This window comes from Lissotriton vulgaris, chromosome 8 (assembly GCF_964263255.1).
Source record: "Lissotriton vulgaris chromosome 8, aLisVul1.2, whole genome shotgun sequence".
NCBI classification, from domain to species: domain Eukaryota; kingdom Metazoa; phylum Chordata; class Amphibia; order Caudata; family Salamandridae; genus Lissotriton; species Lissotriton vulgaris.
Genome location: NC_141696.1, coordinates 930,365,561 through 930,379,742, shown reverse-complemented (window position 1 = coordinate 930,379,742; position 14,182 = coordinate 930,365,561). Strand labels below are relative to the sequence as shown.

General features: G+C 43.3%; 2 pseudogenes; both read right to left on the bottom strand.

Moving 5' to 3' along the window:
* Window positions 1-3,219, bottom strand: part of LOC147698166 (lysosomal-associated transmembrane protein 4A pseudogene) — a 31,426-nt pseudogene extending 28,207 nt beyond the window's left edge.
* A 10,269-nt stretch (window positions 3,220-13,488) lies between these two features.
* LOC147698165 (lysosomal-associated transmembrane protein 4A pseudogene) lies at window positions 13,489-13,965 on the bottom strand (annotated as a pseudogene).
* Window positions 13,966-14,182: the final 217 nt, after the last annotated feature.

Genomic DNA, 14,182 nt, shown 5'->3' with positions numbered 1-14,182 from the left:
CCTGTCGCAGGCACTAGACCTACCCACACAAGTGAGGTACCATTTTTATCGGAAGACTTTGGGGAATGTGGGGTAATTGGAACGTTGTGGATCCACACAGATTCGAGAACTAATCATCACAGAAATGTGAAGGAAAATGTGCTTTTTTTGACAAAGTTTGAGGTTTGCAAGGGATTCTGGGTAACAGAACCCCTGGAGAAGTGTGGCTCAGGGGTTAGAGGCGGCAGACCTGGAGCTTGAGTTCGGCCCTGGACCAGGGTTCAATTCCCCGCCTCGGCGGGTCTTGGGCTCAAAAATTCCACAGACTCATTAATTCTCGCTCCGGTGCCTTCTCGACTCACGGGTTCACACTCTGCGACTCTGGGCAATAGCTTGCTTAATCTCCACAATGGCCCCTCGTGGTGGGATGCCTGGCTTTCACCTTGTGGATACCCTGCCAGGGTTATCTCACAGGGGAATACCAGGACGGGTTCCCTAAGCAAGCGCGGAGATGCCCCACGGTAAGTCATGCGCTATATAAGCTTCATTCATTCAGAACCTGGTGAGAGCCAGACAAGTCACCCCATCCGGGATTACCTTAGGTGTCTAGTTTATAAAATTATACAAGTTTGCTACGTTTCCCCAGGTGCCGGCTGTGCTAGTCCCCAAAACCCACAGGTAGGCACATTCCCCAAAAAAGTCAGTGCCTAGTGGGCTTCCTGCCGCCCTGGAGAAGTGTGGGGGGGGGGGAATTGGGGGCTAAATAGACCACAGACTTTCTGACCCTCTTAGGGGCATATCACCCCTAAGAGGTGCAGAAAGTCTGTGGTCTATTTTTGTGGGGTCATTGGGATGTCCATTCTGGGCAGCCCCCACCCCTACGTATAAAAAAGCCAGCAAAATCGCTGGTGCCTAGTGGGCTCTCTGCCCCACCTGAGGGGCAGAATTATTGTGGCATCTTTTTTGTGTGGGGGTGGGGACATTGGCATACCCATTCTGGGCAGCCCCTACTCCTAAATATATATTTTTGTAATCTAGCACCGAAATTCAGTGTGGCACCACACATACAACAGAAGAAGGTGGCCCAAAGTGTTCTTACTTTCAAGCAGGATACCTAGGTAATTAAATATGGGGACCTGCTCGATTTTGCCCCTATTGCATTAAAAGGTTTTATGATTGGAGGGCTTTCGGGCAATTACCGTACCATAGGATTTTGGTTTATGGAGAGATCCAAGTACACCATGAATTCAATAAACAAGTCAAGCTGGAGTTGCATCCCTAACACTATCCTAGACAAGAGGACAGTGCCATTGGCATGGATCAGAACTGGGACTCCTCTCTGGCCTACTCCGGGGACATCACACTTCAGCTCAGTTAACACCTTGCCATCATAGCCAAACCTGTCTTAACTCAGAGAGTCGATATGCATAACCCCAAAACAAGAGTCACCAACCACTCTCCCATCGCCCCCTTCAAACACTTCAATGGGTTTACTCCGGGACCTTCATTCTCCCTCGTAACTCACCTCTACCTTCACCTCACCCGCTTATCCCTTTGTTTATACCTTTGTCTGCCTCCCTAAGCATTTCTCTCCCTGTCATTACCACCCCCAATCATATAGCTAGCCCGCATAGACTCAGTTAACTGCACTCAATCGTAACCTGGGGATTTATGCCAGCCAGTTTCAAAACGGTCCCTGTTACCTCAACAACAGAAAAAGAAAGATGTTGCTTGTAAAAAAAGGCAAAAACGTAAGGACATATTATCAAGGGCTGTATCACCGCTTTATCAGCACTTTTTGCTGCTAAAGTGGTTATATTTTTATCGCCCTATTAGCAAGAGGACGCTAACAGCTGTTAGCGACAGTTTACTGGCAATAGCGCCTGTTTTTTTACCGCTTTGCATGTCAGCGATATTTATCGCTAATGATATGCAAAGTAGGCGTTCCTCACTAAAAGTAAAGGGAAACAGTCAAAAACACAACTTCCCTCTATTGTCAATGCCCGTGAAGCGATACAAAAAGTCTTGCTAACTGAGATTATCGCTTGATTTAAACGCCTGATAACATCTTAACTTAGCCATTTTGTCAACAAGGGGTGGATTGTTAGGTTAAGTATACACTTGCTTATTAGCAAGCTTTTCATTAGCGCAGTTAATTTAGCACTGGTATTCTCACGCTATTTCTGTGTTTCACCGCTGTCACTGGATTTGTTATCACCTTAGAGATAAGCGTTGCTAATAACGCGCAATCCCGGCGATGAAATCCAGCGATAGATGGCGATACAAAAAATGCTGCAAACCTGGGTTAGCGATAATTTTCGCCTCTTTTGCTCATATGCCTGTCAGACTTCAACACAGGGTCCAACGAATAAATATGTGTGAAGCGGTCAAAGCATTTATCTTCACCAAGCACAGCGATCAAGGGGGTGCCACTCTTTGCCCCCTAAAAATGGCTGTTAACAACCTGCCAAAAACAGCACTATCCTGAGAGTCACAGTCATGCACTAAATTATTGCAGGCTTTGTCCTTTAGTGACTGTTTCCTTTTTTCATAACCAACTAATACTATCTATGTAGCAAGCTCACCTCCTCTGCATCCCCAGGAGTATGGTTAAGGCCCTTCTGAACTTCTGATGGCCTTTGAAACAAGTCCCATTAAACCTGCATTCACCCCTACTATCAATCTGTGCTCTACTTGGAACAATAGAATCAGACCTAATATCTGCAGTAAATGCCCTCAAAACTTCTTTGGGAACAGAATCCGAGCTGAAACAGCATTCTAACTAATGGCTGCTTCCACGACACAGATTCCTAACAAATTAATTTGGAAATATTTTGAGCCATTTCAATCTCCCACTTTGATCCCTCAAGACAAGATTAAAGGAAACGGGGGCCAAGAATGGCGATTTCAAGGATGACCATCTTAAGGATAAAACTGAAGGGTTGTGGTCACTCCAACCGGAGTCTATTACCCTATACTCAACTGAAGTTGGGGCATCTAGGGTGCCAGGTCCAAGCATTTTCAGTGATTGTACTAATAACTTGGCCCGTTTACCTTGACATGAGTGCTCACAATGTACATTGGGAATGCTGTCCCCCATGTAGACTCCTGAGATAACGAACATGCCTGTTTGAGTGTATGAAGGTGAAAATCGCCCATAATGACTATTGGAATGAAAGAAATAGGGCTTGGGTTGTATTCCACAGACTGTGTCTTCCAGTTATCAATGATCATACCCATGGAGGTAATAATATCAGAACTGGGCAATTTCCATTTTAGTTGTAAATGTTAAATTCCATGAGGTTCAACGAATAAAGAAAGGTGAGCAGAACTGCTCTTAGATCAGGGGATTTAGTACTAAGTTCAGACATAGGGCAGTTCAGGTATAAAAATATTAGGGTGCACATCCCTCTCGTTGCTCATGTCGAAGTTGAAGGATTGACAGGGCATAAAATAAATGCAAAACCATCCAGAATGGGTTTGGGCCTACCTGAACAAGTTTCATGAAGGGCCAAGGTACCACACTGTTTAATAAAATCCACTCAATTTTGCTCATGTATTTCTCCTCCAATCCCGCTATGTTCCAAAACAAAAGACTAAGCTACTCTTGAGTAACAGCCACTCCATAGAGGAAACCCCCCTATCATCATCCTTGACTCAGGACTCTCTAAACCTCTAGAAGGGGTAGTCAGTCCACTTCTTCCCGGAGATCAACTTTTTTCGATAAGGAGACAGTTTTATAGGAACAGACCCCAACCACCAGAAACCCCCTGTTGATCCCACTCTTTCAAAAGTTGGGTGGGTTTGACAAAACTTTGAGGTGGTTGCATGGCCTGGTTGGTAAAAAAAATACAAGTGGTGGGATCCCAATGCGCTCATTCAAAGTTTCCTTTTTTGACACGAGGCAAGAATTCTGCCAGTGATAAGAGTGGAAATAAAAACGTAAGACCCCCCTCTTTTTTTCTTCAAAACCGAAGGCTTGGGTTACATTTCATAAAGTCTACACATGTCAAATTTATGCCTGACACAAACAATCCATGGATATTCCTGGATTATGAATGTTTTTTTTTTACTTCTAACCTCAGGAGGAAGATGTTTCACAAGGAATTGGCACGAGAAGCATTTGCATAGCAGCGCTAATACTCACTCCAAACTTTTCTGGTTGTGGTATTGCGATATAAATCACGTTGCAATCACTTTATCTGGATTGTCACACAACATAAGAATTCTTTGTACATATTTCAAAAGTTCATGTGAAGAAAAGAAGATTTGGTAAGCAATGTCCCCCAGTTTCTTCAAGGAAAACCACAACAGCTGTTTCTATAAAAATTACGTTCCCTCGATATACAACTGTTATGCTTAAAATTGAGCAATATCTGTTATGAAAGTACAATGTTATCATAAAAAAGATAGAATTGAATTAGAAACATGCAATATTTATTTATGACTCTTAAAATATGGTGTACTGTAGTGTACCCATTTCTTGCTTTCTCAGCATGTGGCAAACCCCTTTGGACTCCCCGTGAAATAAAAAAATATATATTATAGGAATCTGATAACTGGACAAGAACATATACGTTTATGGTGAACGAAATGCAATAAAGTGCCCCCGTCCTGAACTGTATCTTGATATTCTCTGTACAATGGGAACATATTTATCCCAAGTCTATCAATAGGAGTTTCCTTGTAAAATAAAAGCAAATATATAAATTTCTCATAAACTCTTTTATCTAAACAGCTTGCTGCATATTAAGGAAAGGGTCCATTTTAAATCGCTCTGTATGGTATACAGTATGGTACATGATCTGGGCCCAGTCCTAGTGCAGGAGAAGTTTACCTGGTACAATCCTAAGAGGCAGCTTTGCTCCTCCAGCACAAATTTGATGACAACTCTCAGAATTAAGCGCTCTAGGATGGGAGGGTGGGCTTTATTGTGGCTGCTGCACATCTATGGAATGAGTAACCCCAGAGTGTCAGACAAATCAACTCCCTGACCGAGTTTAGAAAGAGTCTGAAAACTTGGCTCTTTCCCAAGGACTGATTCTCAATTCCCCGATACTCTGGTCGGCTCGCATGAGGGTCATACTTAAGTCTAAGCGTCAGGATACCCGTAGGGTGGCAGTTTGCGCTATATAAGAAACTTTCACACTTACAATTCCAAATTAATCCGTTCCAGAAATTACTAACTGATTTCTCGTCAAACACGCTATCGCTTTAGGCTGAAATGAAAGGTGGTGGGTGGTCCTTATCAGGCTTCTTGACTACCATTTCATAAGAAGGAAGATTGTACTGAGGAGGGGCTTCAAAGGCAAGATAGAGAGTGTTAGACCAGAAATCCTTGGCATGGTTTCCTCAGAACTTTTGTCTTGAGTCCTCCTGTTTTTGCTGACTTCATTTTTTCTGGCCTTGGGACTCTGCACACTTCACCACTGCTAACCAGTGCTCTTCGCTCAAAACATGGTAATATTGGCTTATACACAATTGGCATATGCAGTTTACTTATACATACCTAATAAAGTGCACTACACATGCACAGGGCCTGTGAAATAAATGTTACTAGTGGGCCTGCAGCACTAATTGTGCCACCCACATAAGTAGCCCTTTAAGCATGTATTAGGCTTGCCATTGCAGAGACTGTGTGTCCAGTTTAAACTGGCATTCTGGTCTGGCAAAAAAATAAATGTTTGCCAGGCCCAAACCTTCCTTTTTAATACATGTAAGACACCACTAAGGTACACCCTGGACAGCCCCAAGGGCAGGGATGAGTATATTTAAAATGATGGACATTTACTTTTAAGTTTTACATGTCCTGGTAGTGAAAAAATTTGTGTTTCACTACTGCAAGCTCTATCTGTCCCATAGGATAACATTAAAGTGGCCTTATTACATTTTATAGGTTTACATTCAAATGATAAGAGATAGCTGGTTCATGTTTGGTGTCTCTGGAATCCTAATTTAAAATCCTAACTTTTGATGATATTGGATTTTAAATTACAATTCTGACAATGCCACTTATATAAAGTTACCTAAGAGGTCTTAGACAAGGTGTGCACTACCCTGTTGCGCTCATCCTAGAGTGCATGTGACTTTTTACTCATTAAATGCAGTGATGAAACAATATGCAACATTTACTCAAAACTAATCATCCATGAGTAAAGATATCAAACAATACAATAAAGATGAAAGTAAAATTCTCTGTCATCCAGTGTTGCTTGATGCTTCTTTTTATTCAAAGATGCAAGGCAAAACAAACCATGAATTTCATTGTGCGTGATTCCAATAATTCCCAATGCATTTTGGGTGTTGATGTACACCCTTCCTCAGGGGTCAATCTATAACAAACATAGAGTACATCAATCATGAGTAAAGACAATGTCTACTTTTTCCTAATCTAATTAGGGTAGTGAGGGTTTATGTGCATTTAAATTTTGTTTACCTCAAACATAATAGAAACCAAATGTGAAAAAATAGTGCAGCAAAAAAGAATCATAATATCGTTAGTCGTGTTGGGAAAACAACAGGATTCAATTTGTGTTAAAGTCAAAGGAGAGTTGACGATGAAACAACCTAACCTTCCTAAAAAATGTATGTTAGTATGTCAACATGCTGGTTAGGTGAAAATCCACGTGGGAATGCTGCTGTAGTGACCTCACTCGTGATACTGTCATGATGAAGTTACCTGAATCACGCTGAGTGGAAACTCATCTGCCAACAGGCAAAAAATCCTCAATAGTCATAAGCAGTGGGACAAATCACTGTGTCATGTTGTGACAAAATTGTAGCTACTGCGCCCTGTCAATCAAAACAGCTGGACACGAGCGTTCCGTGAGAATGATGTCGCTGCGTGCACAAGGTGAAAAATCTTCCAAAGTTTCCAATGTCTACGTAGAACGCTGCAACGAGCCTCAGCGCCACTCAGTGTCAAAAGAAACGACTACCTGCATCAGCGGTGGCGTGTGACGTAAATGCTGAATGAAAACAGTGAAAGCGGACTAATTTGTGCGAGAAACGTTGTGCCCGCCATGTTGTAGTGATGTTAGTTCACTGTTATTAGTGTGTAAAATAACGATAAAAAATAAAGATAAAATGAAGGCTGATCTATGTGGATATGATAAATAGGCATCAAAGTCATCAAGTTAAAGTAGTACCACAATTGGATCACATGTCATATGACAGAGGAAAGATTCAGAAAAAACAGGAAGTATACGTGTCCACTTTTTCCACCCAATCCTCTGCTATCAAAAGGATTATTTTACATCGCTGGGAAATATTGCAAATAGAGCCAGACTTCAAAGATTTGTTTCAGGATCCCCCGATATTCGCATACAAGAGATCAAGCAACTTACGTGAGATCCTCCACAAAAATCCACATCTGCTACAGAACAATACAAGGGCATGTAAAATGTCACAACTGCTCACACTGCAACAATGTCATAACAGGATCCTCCATAACTCACCCATGGTCAGGGAAACTCATCAACTTGAGGTTTACAGCTAATTGCAATTTTCAATACTTCATCTATATGCTTCAATGTCCGTGCTCATTACATTACATAGGAAAGACAGAGAGAACACTAAGAACCAGAATCACAGAGCACAAAAGTAGAATAAGGACACATTCCATTACCTCCCCGCTAGCTCAACATTGGAATGAAGCACATCACTCTATAGCTCAACTCCGTTTTACTGTTTTGGAAGTCATGAAATATCACAATGACAGAGATATGACGAAAGCTTTAACTCGGAGGGAAACAGTCTGGATTAAAAATCTTAATACCTTGACCCCCTTTGGTCTCAATGATAAAATAGAATTAGCATGTTTCTTGTAAATATGCTCTTGATACCGCACTAGGAACATTGCTCAGAATGGTTCAGACACATTACCCACAGAGAAACATCTACGTTGGGCTCATGCTCTACGGGTTTGGGCTCACATAAGGTCAATCCTAAATAAACAGTTTTCAGATCATGGTTAAGTTAGAAGCATTCATTGGAAGAGTCAGGCTTTGTAGCAGTTGTTCATGATAACCAGATCATTTACACTTTCCTTCTGACAAATTATTTGTATTCAGCAACAACAATCATGAATGTAAATGATGTCCATTGTCATAGTGTATACAGGTCCATATGGTTGGTTGTTGTTCAGTATATTTCAATAATGTGTCAGATGTACTCTGTCATATGACATGTGATCCAACTGTGGTACTACTTTAACTTGATGACTCTGATGCTTATTTACTATATCCACATAGATCAGCTTTTGTTTTATCTTTAATTTCATTGTTATTTTACACACTAGTAACAGTGAACTAACGTCACTACAACATGGCAGGCACAATGTTTCTCGCACAAATTAGTCCGCTTTCACTGTTTTCATTCAGCATTTACATCACACTCCACGGCTGATGCTGGTAGTCGTTTCTTTCGACACTTAGCCGCGCTGAGGCTCGTTGCAGCGTTCTCGTAGAAGTTGGAAACTTTGGAAGATTTTTCACCTTGGGCACGCTGTGAAATTTTTCTCGCGGAACACTCGCGTCCAGCCGTCCCTGGTTGTTTTGACTGACAGGACGCAGTGGTTACGATTTTGTCATGACATGGCACAGTGATTTGTCCTGCTGCTTATGACTATCGAGGATTTTTTGCCTGTTGGCAGATGAGTTACCACTCAGCGTGATCAGGTAACTTCATCATGACAGTATCACGATTGAGGTCACTACAGCAGCATGCCCACACAGATTTTAACCTAACCAGCATGTCGACAATCTCCCATACTAACATACACTTTATAGGAAGGTTAGGTTGTTTCATCGTGACTCCCCTTTGACTTCAACACAAATTGAAACCTGTTGTTTTACCAACACGACTGACTATAGTATGATTCTTTTTTGCGGAACAATTTTTTCACATTCGGTTTCTGTTATGTTAGAGGTAAACAAAATGTAAATGCACATAAACCCTCACTCCCCTAATTAGATAAGGTAAAAGAAGACATTGTCTTTATTCGTGATTGATGTACACTATGGCCCACATGCATCATTGTTGGTATTTGCGATTCCTAAATTGCGAAAAATAAGGAATCGCAATTTAGAAATCGCATATACCTATGCATTAAAAATGTGCATATATTTTTGCGATTTCTTATTTTTCCTTATTTGCCATTTCCGATTTTGCGAATCGCAAATAAGGAATCCCTTTACATTGATTCCTATGGGCCGAGAGGCACATAGGAATCAATGGGAAGGCATTCTCATTTTGCGATTCGCAATTAAGGAATCGCAAAATGAGAATGCAATTTCTAGGGTGCATGGGGGGGTCCAAAGGACTCCCCCCTGCACCCCTGAAATGTAACATACAGTCCATTTTTCACACATACATGCCCAAGGGCATGTGTGAGTGTAAAATGAAAGTGTCAAAAATGCACTTTTGTGCATTTTTTAAACTTTTCTAAAATTACCATGAAGGTTGACTTCATGCTAATTTTACACTGCTAATCTGCGAATTTGCAATTTTTTTCAGATGATGCATTGCATTTAAGAAATCACAAAATTGCGATTTCTTAAATGCAATCGCAATTTAAGAAATAGCAAATAAATTGCGATTTCTTAAATTGCGAAAAAGCCAAAAAGGTTAATGCATCCCAAAACAAAGATTTGCACTCGCAACCGGCCGAATTTTGCGATTCGTACCGTTTGCGAATGCAAATCACTTTGATGCATGTGGGCCTAGGTTTGTTATAGATTGTCCCCTTTGGAAGGGTGTACATCCACACCCGAAATGCATTGGGAAATATTAGAATCGCGCAAAATTAAATTCATGGCTTGTTTTGCCTTGCATCTTTGAATAAAAAGAAGCATCAAGCAACACTGGATGACAGACAATTTCACTTTCATGTTTATTGTATTGTTTGATATCTTTACTCATGGATGATTAGTTTTGAGTAAACGTTGATTATTGTTTCATCACTGTATTTGATGAGTAAAAAGTCACATGCACTCTAGGATGAGAGCAACAGGGTAGTGCAGACCTTGTCTAAGACAGAAAGTTTTAGGTAGCATTTTCTTTCAGAACCGGTGGTCAGGTAGTGCCACTTCAAGGTCAGCACACCAATTAGGTTGAATTAGAGTAGTTTGTTACATAAGAACACAGAGAATATATTGAGTGCACTACTGCTAATATTTACCATAACTTACATAAAGTTAACATTTTTTTGTCTTAGCCATTTAGTACCTGCAGCCTGTCTCTGGTCACATGACTGGGTGCAGTTGGCAGTAGGGCTTTGTGTAGTCTTCCTAAACAGCCACACAAAATGGGTGCATAGGTGGGACAATAAACCATCACTGGCAGGATGGGAGGGAGGACCTGGGCTCAGCCTCACTTACACCTGCATAGACTGTGTCCTGTCTCCACACAAATAGCTGCATACACCCTGCAGTTAGTTTGGAGGCAGGGCAGGGAAGGCAGACCACCTGTGTACTACAAAGGCATACCTCTCGAAGCGCCGCCCCATTTTAAAGGCACAACTGTGTATAAAAGAAGAACCTCAGACACTACTAATTCAGTACCCCATTGACCTGTGTACACTCTGTCAGCTACAAGGACTGCCACTCTGCTGGACTGCTGGTGTATAAATAGCCTTCTGCCCTGTTGAGCTGCTCCCTGCTGCCCTATTGCCTGGAAAAGAAGATATGCACCTGCAAGCCCCACCTTGGGCCCAGGACCTCAGAGTGATTTAAAGTCAAGTCAAGTCAAGTCAAAGAATTTATATAGCGCACTACATACCCAGAGGGTCTCAAGGCGCTTAGGAAGGGGAGGAGGATTACTTGTCAAATATCCATGTTTTAAGTTGCTTTCTGAATGCTAGGTGGTTCTGGGTAAGGCGAAGGTAAGTGGGGAGTGAGTTCCATGTTCTAGCAGCCAGGTATGAGAAGGATCTGCCACCCATGGTGGTCTTGTTGATGCGAGGTACAGTGGCGAGGGCTTGGCTGGAAGAACGTAGTTGGCGGGAGGGGGTGTAAAAGGACAGTCGTGAGTTGAGACATTCTGGTCCGATGTCGTAGAGTGATTTGTGTGCGTGGGTTAGCAGTCGGAATGTGATTCTCTTATTGACGGGTAGCCAGTGGAGGTCTTTCAGGTGACCAGAGATGTGTTCGTTGTGTGGGATGTCTAATATGATCCTGGCTGAGGCGTTTTGGATTCGTTGGAGTTTCTTCTGGAGTTTAGCGGTGGTACCTGCGTAGAGGGTGTTTCCGTAGTCCAGTCGGCTCGTGACCAGAGCATGGGTGACAGTTTTCCTGGTTTCGGTGGGGATCCAGCATGCGAAGAATGTTGAAGCAGGATGAGGATACGGCGCTGACTTGTCTATTCATAGAGAGTGAAGAATCCAGGATGACGCCTAGGTTCCGTGCGTGGTCTGTCGGGATGGGTGCTTTTCCAAGGGCTTTTCGGCCACCAAGAGTCATCCCATGCAGAGGGGGATGTACCTAAGATGAGGACTTCTGTTTTATCTGAGTTCAGTTTCAGACGGCTGTGTTTCATCCATTCGGCAACTTCTTTCATTCCTTCGTGTAGGTTAGTTTTGGCGGTGCTGGGGTCATTGGTGAGAGAAAGGATTAGTTGAGTGTCATCCGCGTAAGAGATGATGTTGAGGTTGTGTTGGCGGGCGATGGCCGCGAGGGGGCTCATGTATACGTTGAAGAGGGTGGGGCTGAGTGAGGATCCTTGTGGTAGGCCACAGATGACTTCAGTGGCCTCGGACTTGAATGGTGGAAGGCGGACTCTCTGGGTTCTTTCGGTGAGGAACGAGGTGATCCATTCTAGTGCTTTTCCTTGGATTCCGATGTTTTTGAGGCGTTGTAAAAGGGTGCTGTGGCAGACTGTGTCGAATGCTGCAGAGAGGTCGAGGAGGATGAGGGCGACTGTGTCTCCATTGTCCAGTAGAGTTCGAATGTCGTCTGTCGCTGCGATGAGGGCGGTCTCAGTGCTGTGTTTTGCTCGGAAGCCAGATTGTGAGGAGTCGAGGGATTTGTTGGCTTCGAGGAAAGCGGCGAGTTGGTTGTTGACAGCTTTCTCGATGACTTTGGCCGGGAATGGAAGGAGCGAAATGGGGCGGTAATTTTTGAGTTTGGTGGGGTCCGCTGTGGGTTTTTTCAGAAGGGCGGTGAGTTCAGCGTGTTTCCAGTTTTCCGGGAAGGTGGCGGAGTTGAAGGAGCAATTGATGACGTCTCGGAGGTGCGGTGCTATGACGGAGTCTGCTTTGTTGAAGATGTGGTGAGGGCATGGGTCTGTGGGGGATCCTGAGTGGATGGAGTTCATTAGGCGGATGGTGTCCTCAGTGGAGATTGGGTTCCAGTCGTTAAGGGTGTTCACAGGGGAAGAGTGTTCAGCATAAGGTTGGGTGGGTTGGTCTCCGGGTTGGTTGTCGAAGCTGTTGTGGATGTCTGCAATCTTGTTGTGGAAGAATGAGGCTAGGGAGTCGCAGAGGGCTTGAGAGGGGGTGATGTCGTTGGAGTTGGCCGAGGGATTGGAAAATTCCTTGACGATGTTGAAAAGTTCCTTGCTGTTGTGGGCGTTGTTGTCAAGTCGAATTTTGAATGCTGTTTTCTTGGCCTTTCGGATTAGTTGGTGGTGAGTGCGGGTGGCGTTTTTGAAGGCGTCCTTGGTGCTAGTGGTTGGGTCTTTTTTCCAGGCCTTTTCAAGGGAGCGGCAGAGTTTCTTGGACTTCTTAAGATCATCGTTGAACCATGAGGCCTTCTTGTTGCCAGGTTTGCTTTGGCGTTTTTTCAGTGGTGCTAAGGTGTCGGCGGTGTTGGATAACCATAGGGTGAAGTTGGCGGCGGCTTGGTCTGGGTTAGAAGAGTGGGCTGGGGTGTTTAGAAGGAGTGATGAGGAGATCTGGTCGGTGGTGATTTTGTTCCAGTTTCTTTGCAGAGTTGGTTGGAGGTGGTTGATGGGTTTTGGCTTGTTGTAGGTGAAGTGGACGCAGCTGTGGTCAGTCCAGAGGAGATCCGTAGTGTGGCTGAAGGAGACATGATTGCTGGAGGTGAAGATGGGGTCGAGAGTGTGACCTGCGATGTGGGTGGGGGAAGTGACCAGTTGTTTAAGTCCGAGGTTGGCGAGGTTGTCCAAGAGGGTGGTGGTGTTGCGGTCGTTGATCTTTTCAAGGTGAAAGTTGAGGTCTCCCAGAAGGATGTAGTCTTTTGAGGGGAGCGCGTGAGGAGAGATGAAGTCCGTGATGTCTTCACTAAATTTTGCGCGGGGTCCTGGGGGCCTGTAGAGGAGGGTGCCTCTGAGTGTGGCACACATATTTTACATGTTACCTCTTAGTTCAGCCTGACTGCTCTGTGCCAAACTACTAGGTGATTTAACATGGGTTAATTTGGGGTTTGCTTGTGCCTTTCCCTGACTGGGATTGTGGTTGCTCCTTGACCAAAGCTCACACCCCAGTCAACCAGTAGCCCAATTTCCAAAACATAGTTATCTACTGCACATGTCGGTTGTTGAAGTTTTCTATCAGTTCCACACAAGGATAATCAAACAGGCCTTCAAAATAATTAGAAAGGCAAAAAACAGGACAATAATCAAGAATCATCTGGAGTCCAGAGATAGGAGGTCATCTTAATATGAGAACATAGGCAAATGGTTCAAATCATCTTTAATTCATGCCATGTATGTAAGAGAGCTGATGTCTACCATGCAGCAGGCTGTAAAGTCAAAAAGTTTAAAGCAGAAAAATTGATTTATCTAACAACATTGATGAGCGATTGACCTGCACACATTCATGGTACTGACTGTAAGCATGAGAAGGCTGATGTCAGTGAGAACAGAAACATTTTATGCAATGTGCTCAGATGTATAGAAGTTGCTCATAACCTCATACTGAATGTCTACTGTTAGCACTGTATCAAAATATGCTACTCCCACTTTTAGCAAGATATGCATCAAAAAGTTCACTTCCATGTACCAAGTGCAAAGAATGATAAAGCTCATGCCCACCTCAAAGCACCGACAGCAGCTGGTACTGTAGAAAATGTTAGCTCCACTTTAGAGACCTGGCACAGCACTGTTCTAACAAATATAGGCCAGATATCCTCTGCAAATATTTTCTATTCATGTGTGTTTCAATGTCAGCACAATCTTAGAACTAAATCTTCCATGTATGTTTGTGTTGCTACATGTTGGAACAGTTACTATGGGTGTAGTGTTT